The sequence below is a fragment of the Oncorhynchus kisutch genome, linkage group LG4 (genome assembly GCF_002021735.2).
Source record: "Oncorhynchus kisutch isolate 150728-3 linkage group LG4, Okis_V2, whole genome shotgun sequence".
Taxonomy (NCBI): domain Eukaryota; kingdom Metazoa; phylum Chordata; class Actinopteri; order Salmoniformes; family Salmonidae; genus Oncorhynchus; species Oncorhynchus kisutch.
Genome location: NC_034177.2, coordinates 68224268 through 68241207, shown reverse-complemented (window position 1 = coordinate 68241207; position 16940 = coordinate 68224268). Strand labels below are relative to the sequence as shown.

General features: G+C 41.0%; 1 protein-coding gene across 5 annotated transcripts in view; it reads right to left on the bottom strand.

Annotated features, from left to right (window-relative positions):
* rasgrp3 (RAS guanyl releasing protein 3 (calcium and DAG-regulated)) overlaps positions 1–16940 on the bottom strand; it is a 46700-nt gene that overhangs the window by 20154 nt on the left and 9606 nt on the right. The window contains exons 1-2 of one of the 5 annotated variants that reach the window (XM_031823473.1): positions 14351–14540; positions 5183–5265 (exon numbers count right to left, since the gene is read on the bottom strand). The exons of 2 other annotated variants lie outside the window; for them this stretch is intronic. The gene's annotated coding sequence lies outside the window, so the exon portion shown is untranslated. Of the gene's footprint in view, positions 1–5182; positions 5266–14350; positions 14541–16940 lie in introns of those variants that run through there. 2 more of the 5 variants (XM_031823475.1, XM_031823474.1) reach the window with 2 other exon arrangements.

Genomic DNA, 16940 nt, shown 5'->3' with positions numbered 1-16940 from the left:
AAACTCTTAACAAAGAGTTGCAGTCAGTTTTGGAATGGGTGGCCAGTAATAAACTGGTCCTAAACATCTCTAAAACTAACAGTATTGTATTTAGTACAAATCATTCCCTAAGCTTTAGACCTCAGCTGAATCTGGTAATGAATGATGTGGCTGTTGAACAAGTTGAGACTAAATTATTGGTGTTACCTGTAAACTGTCATGGTCAAAACATATACACTACCATTCAAAAGTTTGGAGTCACTTAGAAATGTCCTTGTTTTTGAAAGAAAAACTATTTTTTTGTTCATTAAAATAACATCACATTGATCAGAAATACAGTGTAGACATGTTAATGTTGTAAATGACTATTGTAGCTGGAAACAGCAGATTTTTAATGTAATATCTACATAGGCATACAGAGGCCCATTATCAGCAACCATCACTACTGTGTTCCAATGGCACGTTGTGTTATCTCATCCAAGTTTATCATTTTAAAAGGCTAATTGATCATTAGAACACCCTTTCGCAATTATATTAGCACAGCTGAAAACTGTTGTGCTGATTAAAGAGGCAATAAAACTGGTCTTCTTTAGACTAGTTGGAGCATCAGCATTTGTGGGTTCGATTACAGGCTCAAAATGTCCAGAAACAAAGTACTTTCTTCTGAGAAATTAAGGCGATTCCATGCGAGAAATTACCATAAAACGGAAGATCTCGTACAACGCTGTGCACTACTCCCTTCACAGAACAGCGCAAACTGGCTCTAACCAGAATAGAAAGAGGAGTGTGAGGCCCCAGTACACAACTGAGCAAGAGGACAAGTACATTATAGTGTCTAATTTGTGAAACAGACACCTCACAAGTCCTCAACTGGCAACTTCATTAAATGGTAGTACCCGCAAAACACCAGTCTAAACATCAACAGTGAAGAGGCGACTCAGGGATGCTGGCCTTCTACGCAGAGTTACAAAGAAAATGCCATATCTCAGACTGGCCAATAAAAATAAAAGATTTAGATGGGCAAATGAACACAGACACTGGACAGAGGAACTCTGCCTAGAAGGCCAGCATCCCAGAGTCGCCTCTTCACTGTTGACATTGAAACTATCTAACATGATGTAGTCCATGACACCAAATGACTGTTTAGTTTGTGGTCCAGGGGTAAACATCCCTTGTGTCTTCTATATACACCCATGATATTATTGGTCTTTGAATAGTGATGTAACACATAGCCGGTCACGTTAAGAGCACCCTCTGGGTGCTTAGATTACATGCTACATGTCACAGAGCCCTAAGCTCTGAGCTCAGATCAACAGCATCAAATGTGAGCAGTATATTGTTGCACAGCAGTATGGTATCTCAATGACATGCTAAAATACATCAACAAGAAATTACCACAAAAATACCTTCTAAAATCTCTCCTCAACTAAATACCTTGTACAACCTGTCTTCAACCAAATACCTTTCAAAACCTCTCTGTAACCAAACGTCTTCTCCAACCAGAGAGAGACATCCAGGGCTGATTGGTTAACCTCACAGGGGCAGTGATGTACAGAACTGTGCAACATGGCTTCTTACATGAAGAGTCTGCTGCCCTGTGCTTCCACACCTCTAAGAGGATATGAATCAATGAATCGATTAGTTGTCTGTTAGGTGGTAATCAGGCATCCCTACTCTCCAAAGGGACACCCAATGATTCCTCCACAGCTTAACCCCAAACAGCCAACGAGATGCCAGATAACAGGAAGTCAGGGAATAGGCTCAGGTTCAGGCTGCATCTCATTCCACAGATAATTCCTCCCTTCTATACCACCTTAGTCACTCCATTGTCCAGATCTGATAGGAGCAGATAGGTGGAAGCAATATGGCGGAAACTAGGTATTGACACCTATTTAGTCATATCTAGTACTATTGTATATGTGAATGTGAGGGAGTGAATGAAGGCAGATGGAAGGGAAATAGGGAAAACATTTCTGGAATGAAAAGCAGCCTTGCTTAAATCTGTATCCCTATTCTATAATGCCATCCATACCACAAGTGAAACACGTATTAGGGAAATAAGAGGGAAAGAAGCTTGTTCTGAAAATGTCCATTCAAATTTAACAGAATGACTTCCTATAAGAAACAAATAAGCCTCAACAGAGCAGGAAAGGGTCATATATTATTTATGACAATGCATTAATCTTGTATTTTCATGTATGACTTGTTTCCTGTACTTGATTGATTGTTTGGATTTGGACTGCAGTCACTTGCCCAAGGCATCCCACTGGGCACAGACATCAGTTCAATGTCTAGTTTTGATTGACATTTTGTTGAGTTTTCAACTAACGTGAATGAAATGTGAAATCAAAAAAAAAAATCGCCATTGTCAGAGATATGTGTATAGGTGGCAGGGAAGTCAGGCGCAGGAGAGTCAAACGGAGTGTAAAATGGAGTCTTTTAATATATGCTCCATAACACTAAATAGAAAAATAAATAATAACAAATATGGGTTCAAAGACCCGTCGCGCACCTATACAAAAAACACTACACTGACAAATAAACCATCTCTGACAAAGACATGAGGGGAAACAGAGGGTTAAATACACAACAGGTAATGAATGGGATTGAAAACAGGTGTGTGGGAAGACAAGACAAAACCAATGGAAAATGAAAAATGGATCAATGATGGCTAGAAGACCGGTGACGTCGAACGCCGAGCACCGCCCGAACAAGGAGAGGCAACGACTTCGGCAGAAGTCGTGACAACCATGTCATTGTATTTAGGTTAACAGTTAGGTGAAAATTAGACAAAATTAACTTTTGCAAATCCAATCCAGTTTTACACTTTAATTTAACGTCATCACATAGATGGTTTGAATTGACGCGGAAACAACATTGATTCAACCATTCTTTTCCCTGTGGGATGGTGCTTGTTTGTAAATAAAATGTTTTATCGAACAAAATGATTGCTCAGAGTCCTTTGTGGATTCAAAACCATAGCAGTTTTTTAAACCAAACAATAATATTTTACACAGCACTGCCAGGATTTTCTTAATCCTACTGACATGGGTCCCATACGATCGGCCTTGGGTGGAGAACGGCTATAATTGTTTTGCCTATGATAAACACTTTCTTGGAATTTGAACATTTAACGTCTCTTTCTGTGAGTCACTGATTGACAGCAGGTCATCTCTGTGTTTTCCAGGAAGCTTTACAATTGAGACAACTCTCTATACAACATTAACACACTTCAATGGTCATGCTATGTGAGTATAGGTGCATTTGGGCGAAAGAAAAGCACCGCACAGTACTAAGAAAAATAGCTATTTCAACACAAATAGTTGTTTGATATAGCAGGTTTAAGACCACTAAAGAAATATGGAACAGTTGCTATGATTTATTATTATCAGGAGGATAGGATGAATCCGCTAAAGTAACCTCAATACAAACACACATCTCTACAATCTCAACAACAACCACCATCGCCTGACCAGCACTGTATTGATGCAAACATCTCAACCCAACCATGTCTCTGAAGTGGCTGAGGTCATAATAACAACTGATAACACAATAACACACTGAAATACACGAGGGCGAGGATTCAACGCAAGGTGCGTTATACAGCCAACAATGCAGCTTTTAAAAGGCATTTTCTGGCACGAAACGGCTGATGCCTGGAGCCGAAATGGGCACCACGGCAGATGTACCCAAACAGACCTATTTTTTTAAATTATGGCACGGCATCAGTGAGATTCAAACCTATAATGTTATGTTCTCTATATATAGAATTAGTCCCCTGCGCCAACAGGATGGAGCTAGCATGCCATGTTTTTTTATTCTCAAAGCTGTTCATTTTAGTCTATTCAAACAGACCCCATTTCAAAGCAAACAAGCACTATTTGTAAGAGCTTGTGACAATGAAGACTTGCACTGTTAAGAGATTAATAGGCATTTCACAGTAACTTAATGGTAGCTGGTCATCAGGACGTTAATGTTTCATTTTCAGTAACATACTGTCAGCTAGTTGCAATTGGGTTATTGATCAATTTGCCTAATGTTGTCATCTGAAAATTCCAGTAACAGTATAGTAAATCACTGGAAGTTAATGTACATTTAACAATAACTTGCTGTTTGCTAGTTAGGTAACATTAAATTCCCAGCAACTTTCTGGGAATGATGCAAGATAGTTCAATGGGCTTTGGAACATTCTTAACACACAAAAAAAATATTGGTATTTCATTACTTTAACAGAATATTTCTTAAAGGTTCATACATGGTTAGATTTATGGCTCTATTAAATCAGATCCGCTTCAGCCAACATCTGCATAGCGGTTGTTTTGACACTGTCAGAGGTGGAACTGCGTTAGATTGTAGAACTGGAAATGGACAAATGAGGTGATCAACCTTCATCAACATATCGATAAAACCACTTCAACGGGTACAACACTTCCACTAACGGTTGGCATAGAAACCATGCCCCAAATACTCTAATGAGCCCTGCCAGCATATTGCCCCCACCCTAGAAAATGTATGATAAAAATAGATTGTTAACACAAATACTTAAAAAGATACTGAACAGCCAATGCCATGTGAGTTCTTATGTGTAACTTTGACCATTTCGTACCCCAGGGAACAACGCCGTTGCCAAACTATACTCTTATTTTTGAGAGTGTGTGAAAATATATTATAGGTAATAAATATGTACCTGGTGGCACTGCAGAAATACTGACACACTTCCCACCTATAGGTTGCAAGTTCAAATCCACAGAGCATTCATGCACACTTTGTGTCCTTGAGAACTACTATTTTTACATTGGTGTAATCAGATAGTCACACAATTATTGACTTGATATTGGGCAACTTTTGGCAAAGTGCAGAAATGTATTGTTGCCAAAAGTCTGTGGCCAATCTCCATCACACCCACAGATATGGTGGTGTCGCATGACATTTCAGGTTGCTGGCAACCAGGAGGTTGTGAGTTCAAGTCCCAGGAGAGGTTGAGTCCCAAGTGTGCTCACAGTACACCATTTTACAAGATTGTACAGCATGGCAAATTACAATAGCTTACCGGCTACGGAGTTGCCGCAAAAATACAGTCAATATAATTTACAAGAGTGTATTGTAATGAGAAAACAGCAGCATACTGTCATTTTACAGCAATACCACCTTCACGTTTTCGTATACAGTATATACTTGATTTTTCTCTTGTATTATCACTGACCTGGTGGCGCAGCAGGACATTCAAGAAGTTACCAACCAATAGGTTGCGAGCCAAAATCCGAAGTCAGGGAACAGTGCAGTTAACTGTAGGTTAGAGTAAAACAACAGTACCAAAGATTACAATAAGTATTTGTTACCGTAAAATGACTACAGTAGCATTATTGGTACTGTAAATCAATTATAGTAACAGTATTGGATACCGTAAAATACCGTACGGTAACATACTGCACCTTTTTTTCTTGCAGGTAACTGGCTGCCAGTAAGTTACCGTAAAAACAACAGGACATTTTTACAGTGTAGCATCCTGACTTAAACCCAAACTTCAGCTTCTAGAAGGACGCGTCAGTCAGCAGAATGACTCTCTGCTGTACATTCTGTTCTGTCCACACAGTTCAGAGTTGGACAGAAACAACAATCATCACTTGTCAACTGGAAAAGACAACGGACCTGAATAAGGAAAAGTCCTATATACTTCTTTGGAGAATGTGTAATTAATGGTTACAGTCCACTAATAATGAGCCCAAGCCAAAATACGATGATCCCTCCCTCTTCCTAGATAATCCCCAAGCTAAATCTCTGATTTAACCTTTTGTGTCCCAGTATTAGAATTCTGCTGCCTTTTATTACATGGTTCCATCTGCCGTATAAACCATAGGAAAATACTAAGAATTAGCAGCTACTTATACATGTTATTTGACAAATATGATATGACATTACAGTCACATTCTGCATCAGCTTTACCAGCAGTAGGGTCCACTACTCCTCAATATCCATATGAGAAGAACGGATACACTGATGCATTTGACGTTTCCTCACTCATGCTGGTTTGAATACAGCCGTGCATTGTTGGGGTCAGTTCTGCTATGGTTGGGGTCAGTTCTGCATGACTTGTACTGTTCGCTCAACAATAAGCAAGTGTTTCTGCCTGGGGTTTGCGAACGCGCACGGCACACACACACACACTTCCCAGACCACTAGTGTCACTAGCTCAGCATCAAAGAACCACTCTCTTCCTCAGTTCTGACAGACGACTGTAACACAGAGATGCGAGAGCACATTGCCCTGTTGACCTCTAGCAAAAACAAAACACAGCACACATCAACCCCAAGTCAGACAACAATACAAGCAGTCTCTTAGCCACCAACAACAAATAGATAGTACATACAGAGATAAACAAGAGCAGAGTAAGATGTACAACAACAATAAGGTTTTACATAAGCCTTTTCTGTCTGTTTCAAAATGCTCTGTTAACAGTGCCACAAGCATCTCAGTCATTGTCTTTAACATATAAATACTGAAAATGTCCTAATACATCAATGTGCAGTCTTACCACCAAAAGGCATGGCAACAATGTCAGCCTTTAGTAAGTCCAGGGCAAAGATCATTCTTCCCAAATGCTGCACAATCTTAGATATAGTCGACCAGACCAGTGCTCCAGGCTGCTTCTGGCTGCAGTAGAGTCCCATGTTAGAGTGCAGTACGGTACCCTGGTCCTCCTCCTGTTTTAAACACAGCCTGCAGCAGTGTAACACAGCCCCCATGTGACCCCACACTCCCAAAAAATCAAAGGAGCTCTGCTCAGAAAACCAACACACCCCCCCCAATACGACACATACACATACATCCACACACTTTGACACCGATCGCACAGGCCCACACACACACACACACCAAAAAGGAGAGAAAAACACAGCAGACATGGATAAGGTATGGCATCCAGATCTGGAGTATTTGAACAGAGCCCATGCAGCAGACAGTCAGGGCACACACAGAGGATGAGGCAAGGGCAGATGTTGTTGGAGACACACATGGCTAGAGCCGTGCTCAATGATTTGGCAGGAAGAGAGCAACAGCTGCCCACCACAGCCGTTTGTTGTTAGGCGTGAGAGAGAGAGGCACACAGTGACAGAGAGAGAGAGAGAGAGAGAGAGTTTGTGTATGCACGCCCCAGCCAGTCACATGTCTCTTCTGATCACTGAGCAGATAATGGACTGAATAGTAGCCTGCAGCCTTACTAATCCTACCTACAGCAGCCCCAATGAGTGACACTAAATGGCTACTGACATCACCTATAGAGTACAGGGTCTTTAATTGACATCATCTACAGTGCATTCGGAAAGTATTCAGTCCCCTTGACTTTTTCCAAATGTTGTTACGTAACAGCCTTATTCTAAAATGATTAAATCATTTTGATTTAAATCATGATTAAATCAACAACAAAAAATCCTCAATCTACACACAATACCCCATAATGACAAAGCGAAAACAGGTTATTAGATTTTTTTGCAAATGTCAAAAAAAACTAAAACAAAAATATCTTATTTACATAAGTATTCAGAACCTTTGCTATGAGACTCAAAATTGAGCTCAGGTGCATCCTGTTTCCATTGATCATCCTTGAGATGTTTCTACAACTTGACTGGAGTCCACCTGTGGTAAATTCAATTGATTTGACATGTTTTGGAAAGACACACATCTGTCTAGATAAGGTCCCACAGTTGACAGTGCATGTCAGAGTAAAAATCAAGCCATGAGGTGGAAGGAATTGTCCGTAGAGCTCCGAGACAGGATTGTGTCGAGGCACAGATCTGGGGAAGTGTACCAAAAAATTTCTGCAGCATTGAAGGTCCCCAACAACATAGTGGCCTCCTTCAATCTTAAATGGAAGAGCCACCAAGACTCTTCTGAACCACCAAGACTCTACCTAGAGCTGGTTGCCCGGCCAAACTGAGCAATCGGGGGAGAAGGGCCTTGGTCAGGGAGGTGACCAAGAACCCAATGGTCACTCTGACAGAGCTCCAGAGTTCCTCTGTGGAAATAGATGGATGCCACTCTTCAGTAAAAGGCACATGACAGCCCACTTGGAGTTTTATAAAAGGCACCTAAAGGACTCTCAGACCATGAGAAGCAAGATTCTCTGGTCTGATGAAACCAAGATTGAACTCTTTGGCCTGAATGCCAAGCATCACATCTGGAGGAAACCTGGCACCATCCCTACGGTGAAGCATGATGGTGGCAGCATCATGCTGTGGGGATGTTTTTCAGCGCCAGGGACTGGGAGACTAGTCAGGATAGAGGGAAAGATGAATGGAGCAAAGTACAGAGAGTACAGAGGGGCGGCAGGTAGCCTAGTGGTTAGAGCGTTGGACTAGTAAACAAAAGGTTGCAAGATCGAATCCCGAGCTGACAAGGTACAAATCTGTCATTCTGCCCCTGAACCCACTGTTCCTAGGCTGTCATTGAAAATAAGAATTTGTTCATAACTGACTTGCCTAGTTAAATAAAGGTAAAATAAATAAAAAATAATCCTTGATGAAAACCTGATCCAGAGCGCTCAGGACCTGGGGTGAAGGTTTACTTTCCAACAGGACAACAACCCTAAGCAGTGGGGCAGTGGAACAAGTCTCTGAATGTCTATGAGTGGCCCAGCCAGAGCACAGACTTGAACCTGATCAAACATCTCTGGAGAAACCTGAAAACATCTGTGCAGTGATGCTCCCCATCCAAGCTGTCAGAGCTTGAGAGGATCTGCAAGGAAGAATGGGAGAAACTCCCCAAATACAGGTGTGCCTGTAGCGTGAAACCAAAGAAGACTCCAGGCTGTAATCACTACCAAAGAATTGAGTAAAGGTACTTACTTATGTAAATGTGATATCAGTATTTTATTTTTAATACATTTGTACACTTCTAAACACCTGTTTTTGTTTCGTGGGTTATTAATTGACATTGTGTGGTTATTGTGTTATTGTGGTTATTGTGTGTAGATTGATGAGGGGGAAAAACGATTTCATCCATTTTAGAATAAGGCTGTAATGTAACAAAATGTGGAAAAAGTGAAGGGGTCTGAATACTTTCCGAAAGCACTGTACACAGGATAGGGTCTTCAACTGACATCACCTATATAGGACGTGGGTTTTAACTGACATCACCTACAGAGGATGGGGGCTTTTAACTTACATCACCTATAGAGTTTGGGGGATTTTAACTGACATCACCTATAGAGTTTGGGGGCTTTTAACTGACATCACCTATAGAGTTTGGGGGCTTTTAACTGACATCACCTATAGAGGATGTGGGTTTTTAACTGACATCACCTATAGAGGATGTGGGTTTGAACTGACATCACCTATAGAGGATGGGGTTTTGAACTGACATCACCTATAGAGGATGTGGTTTTGAAGTGACATCACCTATAGAAGATTGGGTTTTGAACTGACATCACCTATAGAGGATGGGGTTTTGAAGTGACATCACCTATAGAAGATTGGGTTTTGAACTGACATCACCTATAGAGGATGGGGTTTTGAACTGACATCACCTATAGAGGATGGGGTTTTGAACTGACATCACCTATAGAGGATGGGGTTTTGAACTGACATCACCTATAGAGGATGGGGTTTTGAACTAACATCACCTATAGAGGATGGGGTTTTGAACTGACATCACCTATAGAGGATGGGGTTTTAACTGACATCACCTATAGAGGATGGGGTTTTGAACTGACATCACCTATAGAGGATGGGGTTTTGAACTGACATCACCTATAGAGGATGGGGGTTTGAACTGACATCACCTATAGAGGATGGGGTTTTAACTGACATCACCTATAGAGGATGGGGTTTTAACTGACATCACCTATAGAGGATGGGGTTTTAATTGACATCAGTTATAGCGGATGGGGTTTTAATTGACATCACCTATAGAGGATGGGGTTTTAACTGACATCACCTATAGAGGATAGAGTTTTAACTGACATCAGTTATAGCGGATGGGGTTTGAATTGACATCAGTTATAGAGGATTAGGTATTAATTGACATCAGTTATAGAGGATGAGGTATTAATTGACATCAGTTATAGAGGATGAGGTATTAATTGACATCAGTTATAGAGGATGAGGTTTTAATTGACATCAGTTATAGCGGATGGGGTTTTAATTGACATCAGTTATAGAGGATGGGGTTTTAATTGACATCAGTTATAGCGGATGGGGTTTTAATTGACATCAGTTATAGAGGATGAGGTATTAATTGACATCAGTTATAGAGGATGGGGTTTTAATTGACATCAGTTATAGAGGATGAGGTATTAATTGACATCAGTTATAGAGGATGGGGTTTTAACTGACATCAGTTATAGAGGATGGGGTTTTAATTGACATCAGTTATAGCGGATGGGGTTTTAACTGACATCACCTATAGAGGATGGGGTTTTAACTGACATCACCTATAGAGGATGGGGTTTTAACTGACATCACCTATAGAGGATGGGGTTTTAATTGACATCAGTTATAGCGGATGGGGTTTTAATTGACATCACCTATAGAGGATGGGGTTTTAACTGACATCAGTTATAGAGGATCAGGTATTAATTGACATCAGTTATAGAGGATGAGGTATTAATTGACATCAGTTATAGAGGATGAGGTATTAATTGACATCAGTTATAGCAGATGGGGTTTTAATTGACATCAGTTATAGCGGATGAGGTATTAATTGACATCAGTTATAGAGGATGAGGTATTAATTGACATCAGTTATAGCGGATGGGATTTTAATTGACATCAGTTATAGCGGATGAGGTATTAATTGACATCAGTTATAGAGGATGAGGTATTAATTGACATCAGTTATAGCGGATGGGATTTTAATTGACATCAGTTATAGCGGATGGAGTTTTAATTGACATCAGTTATAGCAGATGGGGTTTTAATTGACATCAGTTATAGCGGATGGGATTTTAATTGACATCAGTTATAGCGGATGGGGTTTTAATTGACATCAGTTATAGAGGATGGGGTTTTAATTGACATCAGTTATAGCGGATGGAGTTTTAATTGACATCAGTTATAGCAGATGGGGTTTTAATTGACATCAGTTATAGCAGATGGGGTTTTAATTGACATCAGTTATAGCGGATGGGGTTTTAATTGACATCAGTTATAGAGGATGGGGTTTTAATTGACATCAGTTATAGAGGATGGGGTTTTAATTGACATCAGTTATAGAGGATGGGGTTTTAATTGACATCTGTCACGACTTCCGCCGAAGTCGGTCACCCTCCTTGTTCAGGCGGTGTTCGGTGGTCGACGTCCCCGGTCTTCTAGCCATCGCCGCTCCACCTTTCATTTTCCATTTGTTTTGTCTCGTTTTCCCGCACACCTGGTTCACATCCCCTCATCAGACTAAATGTATATTACCCTCTATTTCCCCCATGTCTGTGTGTGGAATTGTTCATTGTGTAGGGTGTTACGCTATAGGCTGGCTTGTGCTAGGTTTGTTTCAAACCTAGGTTTGTTTGTTTTGTTTAATCAGGTTCATGTTACCGTGGTTGTGCTTTGTGCTGCCTTGCCTGTGCCTTTGGGCCAGGGTGTACATTAAAGTTCTACTGTTATCACGCATCTCTGCTCTCCTGCGCCTGACTTCCCGGAAACCAGTCACTCAGCCCGTTACATCACCTGTGCTTAACTCTACTGCATCTTTTCCATAATACTGTGCAACCTATGGCAACACTAATACAGTCTTTAACAAATGTACAGTATTTGGACAGTGAAGCTAGAATTTGTATTTTGTCTCTATTCTCCAGCATGTGGGATTTGAGATCAAATAAGCAATATGACTCAATAGCACAGAATCACCTTTTGTTTGAGGGTATTTGCATACATAGGTTTTATGATATAGACATGAAAGTAATTTTCTTTCAAAGTGAGCAGGTTAGAAATTTCTCAACGCTGCAATGGTTAAGAAAATTAACGAGTGGCTCATTAATAATGACAAGTATGAAAGTTAAGCTACAACAATAGATCGTCATAAGCAAAAACAGGGAAGATTAGCATTTTTGTGGGAGTATCATCTTTGTCTCTCTGTAACGTTGTCACACAAATCATTGACCAGAATCCTTGATGGATTCAAGGCCTTAGCAGTTTACAGAGCTGCATGGCTCTTCCTAATCCTACTGATATGGATCCCGTACTATTGGCATTGGGTGGAGAACGGCTATAATTGTTTTGCCTATGATAAATGTACGTATTCCAAGAAAGTCTGTACCACCTGGGCAAAAACTGGTTGAATCAACATTGTTTCCACATCATTTCAATCAAAAATATCTATGTGATGATGTTGAATTAACGTGGAAAACTGATTGGATTTGCAAGAAGACATCTATGTAAGGGCATTTAATATTTTTTTACCCAACTTTTCAAAACTAGACGTTGAACTGACGTCTGTGCCCAGTGAGTAATGTCTTGTTCTTTGATTCACTGATTGACAGGAGGTCATCTCTGTGTGTTTTCCAGGAAGCTTACCATTGTTACCACTCTCTACACAGCTATGAAACACTTCAATGGTCATTACTGGCAATCCCTCAGCTAGACACACTGCTACAGTATATGAATGTGGGCGCATTTGGGCTGAGGATTAGCACTGCAGTACAAAAAAAAGTATATTTCAACACAAAGGGTGTCTTCATATAACAGGTTTCAGACCACTATAGAAATATGGAACAGTTTGCCATTCTTTATTATTATCAGAAGGATAGGATGAATCCTCTAAAGTAACCTCAATAGACACACACACACCTCTCTACAATCACTCCTTGACAACAACCACCATCACCATCGCCTGACCAGCACTGTATTGATCCAAACACCTCAACCCAACCATGTCTCTGAGCTGGCTGAGGTTACTGGCGGAGGTCATAATAACAACACAATAACAAACCCCTATGTACACATTGAAATACAGTATCGGGATGTTTCAATGTAATGTGTGTTATAGCGCCGCACGTTATGGTAAATGATGCGCATCTTGGACATCTTGGTATCATTACACTCCTCAAAGTGTGAGCTAACATACAAAGTATGTCTAGATTCTGAAGAAGAAAAAAAATCAATATAATTTATTCAACATTAAAAATATGAACATCTCAAGAAAAACGTTTTAATTTTGTTAATTTTAAACAGATAAATATTTGAAATGTTGAATAAAATTGTATTTCAGAATCTAGACATACTCCATAAGTTAGAGCACACTATAGGTAGTATAATGATACCCAAGATGTTGTCTGTATCATGTATGGTACCACGGACCATAGGGTCTAAAATGCCCGCTAACATCATGATTTTCAGAAAGATGGTTTGTGATACACATGTAAAAAGCATGTTAAACATTCTTTCTCACAATTACTTTTCTTTGTGAGAATTGCCAGAATAATCTAAAATACCTAAATGATTTCGGACTATCCTGGCGTGGAATCGCCCCTAAGAGATCTGAGAAGTTCAAAGGGTTCATTATGCAAATGTTCCAACAGAATACAGAGAGAAAAGACACTAAAGCCCTGTTAATACCTGGTTCTAACATCTGTCCTTTGTCCTGATCTTGTCCACATTCTGATTGTGCCCTGATTTTTTAGACTGGTGTATACAATTAAACAGTCTGTTGAAGAGGGCTATCTTGTTGCAAGTATGCATTGTGGGAGCGAGGAAGCGTCAGAGGGATGTAATTTCAATGAAGTGCATCCCCTTCTTATCTCAGGCAACGTCATTCCCATGGTATCGGGGTCTACATTATGAGCATAGCGCTCGCTCAGCTTGACTTCTCAGCTTGAGCGGATTCTAACAGGGTTCAAACATGAACTAAATGCTCAACCCACAAAAATGCTCAAATGGAGTCATATTATAGCAGCCAATTAAGATAATCCATAAAGGCAACCCTACCATATTGAAAGCATAAACCTTTGCAGAGTCCTCCAACTTCTCTGCACCTTGCTAACCCCCATCACAATGTATCGCCAGATTATACTAACATAATGTCACTTTGACAGTGCAAGAACGTTCAAACTTTGTCAGAAAAGCAGAGCGACAAATAGGTACTGAAAACAGTCACAAAGCAAAAATGTTACTTTACTGTAGAAACTGAACACGGTTGGGTTACAACCAGACCCCAAAACCAATAGAGGCTGCTGAGGGGAGGACGGCTCATAGTAATGGCTGGAATGGAGTCAATGGAAGGGTATCAACCGTATGGAAACCACGTTTTAATACCACTCCATTGACTCCATTCCAGACATTACTATGAGCCGTCCTCCACTCAGCAGCCTCAACTGCCCAAAACAAAGTGAAGTGCTTGTGTTAGAGCTGAAGATGGACCTTTTCTTTAGCACGGCCCCACCTACCTCAGGAAGAACAGTCAGGTCCTACCAGTAGATGACTTGGATCCACCACCTTCCACACATGGCCTCTGATTGAGAGACTCAAATCCACCTAAGGAGCCTGGCCTGCTCCTACTCATACCCATTCACTGGAAACACCAGCATACTGCTCCAGTACTGTGTATCTTCTCTGGTCTTTTCTGTGGCTGACCCACTTCTATTGTACCTCTCTCTGTCCCCTCTCTCTCTCTCTCTCTCCTCGTAAAGAGCAGCAGCTCACTCCCGCTAGACCGCTGATTGTTTGTCTAAATGGCAAGTAGACTTCCTCCTATTCTTTCCCAACTTAGTTTTCCTGCCTCTACCTGACTGTTTCCCTTGGCCGGACTAAAAATAGGGCCAACACAAGGTAAAGTGGAAAAGAGGAGGGCAGGAAATGTGTCACAATACCTTTAAGAGGAGGGGGTTGTTGTTGTTCTCTCTTTCACCAAATCAATCTCTCTCTCAAGGATTGCGGTCACTCCACCAAAGACACTCATTTAAACCAAGTGAAGATATCCAGAGGTACATTAGATACTGTAACTAACCCTGGTTAACAGATGTCTGCTTTCACTCAAAGCGACGGGGCTGTAACTATTTGGCCCTCAGCAATAGAAGCCCAATCAATTCCCCTTCTCTGGAGCAGCAAAGACAGAGGAAGCATGTACAAGACACTTAGGGAGCCCGTCCGTGTTCAGTCAACTTCAGTGTATGTGTGTGTGTGGGCATGCTGCAAACCCAGCCCCCTCTGATGCTGCACACATCGTTTTGTCTTCTCCAGAGTCTAAAAACTAAAAACTAAACAAAAACAATGACTGCATATCCTGTCGCTTGGGCGTGCAAGTAACAAGCAACAATGGACCATGGGCTTCTACAGAACATCCCCGCCCATTAACACTGCATTACCACTTCTCAGGAGAAGTCTTCCTTTCAATGTCTGCTCTCATGTGAAGATGTTACTCTTACTCCACTGATACTGGTGACATATAGTATGCAGCCTTTTGATGTAAAGAAACAATATTGAGGCAATGTGTGACTTTTCCACACTAGCATCCATTCATATATGGAGAAAAAAAGATGTTGGTAGCAGTTTCAACTCTACTCCAAGAAGAGTTCCAAGAAGAGAATTACTAATGATTCTAATGATGATTAATTACTAATGATTCAGGTCTTTGCCCTCCAATGCAGTCAGTCTGGTCCAACAGAATATCATTCCTTAAATCAAAAAAGTTAAGACATTGTCTATATGACAAGTAGATTTGTCTCAGTTTTGGATTTGCCCAACACTTATTGTGAATGGTATGTTGACATTTTCAAAATGTTTCCAACAACAATGTTGTCATCTGTCCTCCCTTTCCCATCTCATTCTGTATCAGTATAAGTTCTTCTTGTTTTGGAAAGCATTGTGGTACTGTAGGTCCCGCTGTTTTGTCATGCAGTTCACTACATCTATTATGTAAGATCTTTGACTTTACAAGGGTATGATTCATGCATGCAAGTCTTCATTCTGTATTTGGTCCTCTTGTCAATAGAAGTCAATGTTTCAAACTCGCTCAATTTCAGAGCGTTTCACAAACAAACAGAAAACAAAACAATGATGTGCTTCCAGCAACGGGGAGTTTGCTTACTGATCCAGAACGATTGTCTCAGATAGAGGAGGTGGACGACATACAGTAGAATATGTTGCATTGTGGGAAATCTGGTTATTCCACATGAGTTGTTGTGAGCAGTTACCTGTAAACAGAGGCGCTTATACATGGGCCGCTGGGGTCTGTGGTGGGGCATCAGGACATGGGGGGGGGGGGGGGGGGGCACAGCACATGGACCCTCTGATGGTTGCTAAGTGCTTTCTGCTGTTAAACCGCCATCATACGTCTGTAATTAAGGGAAGAGTTGGTGGTAGGGGGCAGTGGATGGGATATTTCTCCCTTTCTCCTCCTATCAAATTGTGGCAGAACTGGAACGTGCACAAACATACTCCTAGAAAAGGGATTCTCAACCAGGGGGGCCCAGACTCTAGCGGGCATCAATTAATTTCCAAGTGGTATTCATGGACAAGCAGGGAAGAAAACTTAAATAAAAAAAAGTTTGTGGAAGAGCCCTGTCTGACGGGACAATTACACATAAAACGATACATAGAAAGTAAAAATAGTATATAGGTCAGAGGCCAGTTAAACTGGACATCAGCAAGTACAACGAGACAGTGTGCAAAGCCACAACTTCAAGCTACCTGTCTACTAAGCATTAACATTCTTATTCCTTCTAGCATGTTCTTAATACTGTTCAGGAAGTATAGTACTACTCACACATCCTTTAACCCCAGCCTTCCAGAGTAACAGACCACTCCCCTAACCGCCTCAAAATGTACTACCTACACTGCTCCCAACTGGTCTCTTCTGCCCAAAACAGAGCCCTCACTATCACAAACCTGTCTTTCACATGGCCGTTCTCTCCCTCTATCATACTCTCTTTCGGCACAGTCAGTGAAACACAGACACCCCTTTAAGTGTGGAGCAAGTGAGCGCTGCCAATCCACACACACACACACACACACACACACACACACACACACACACAC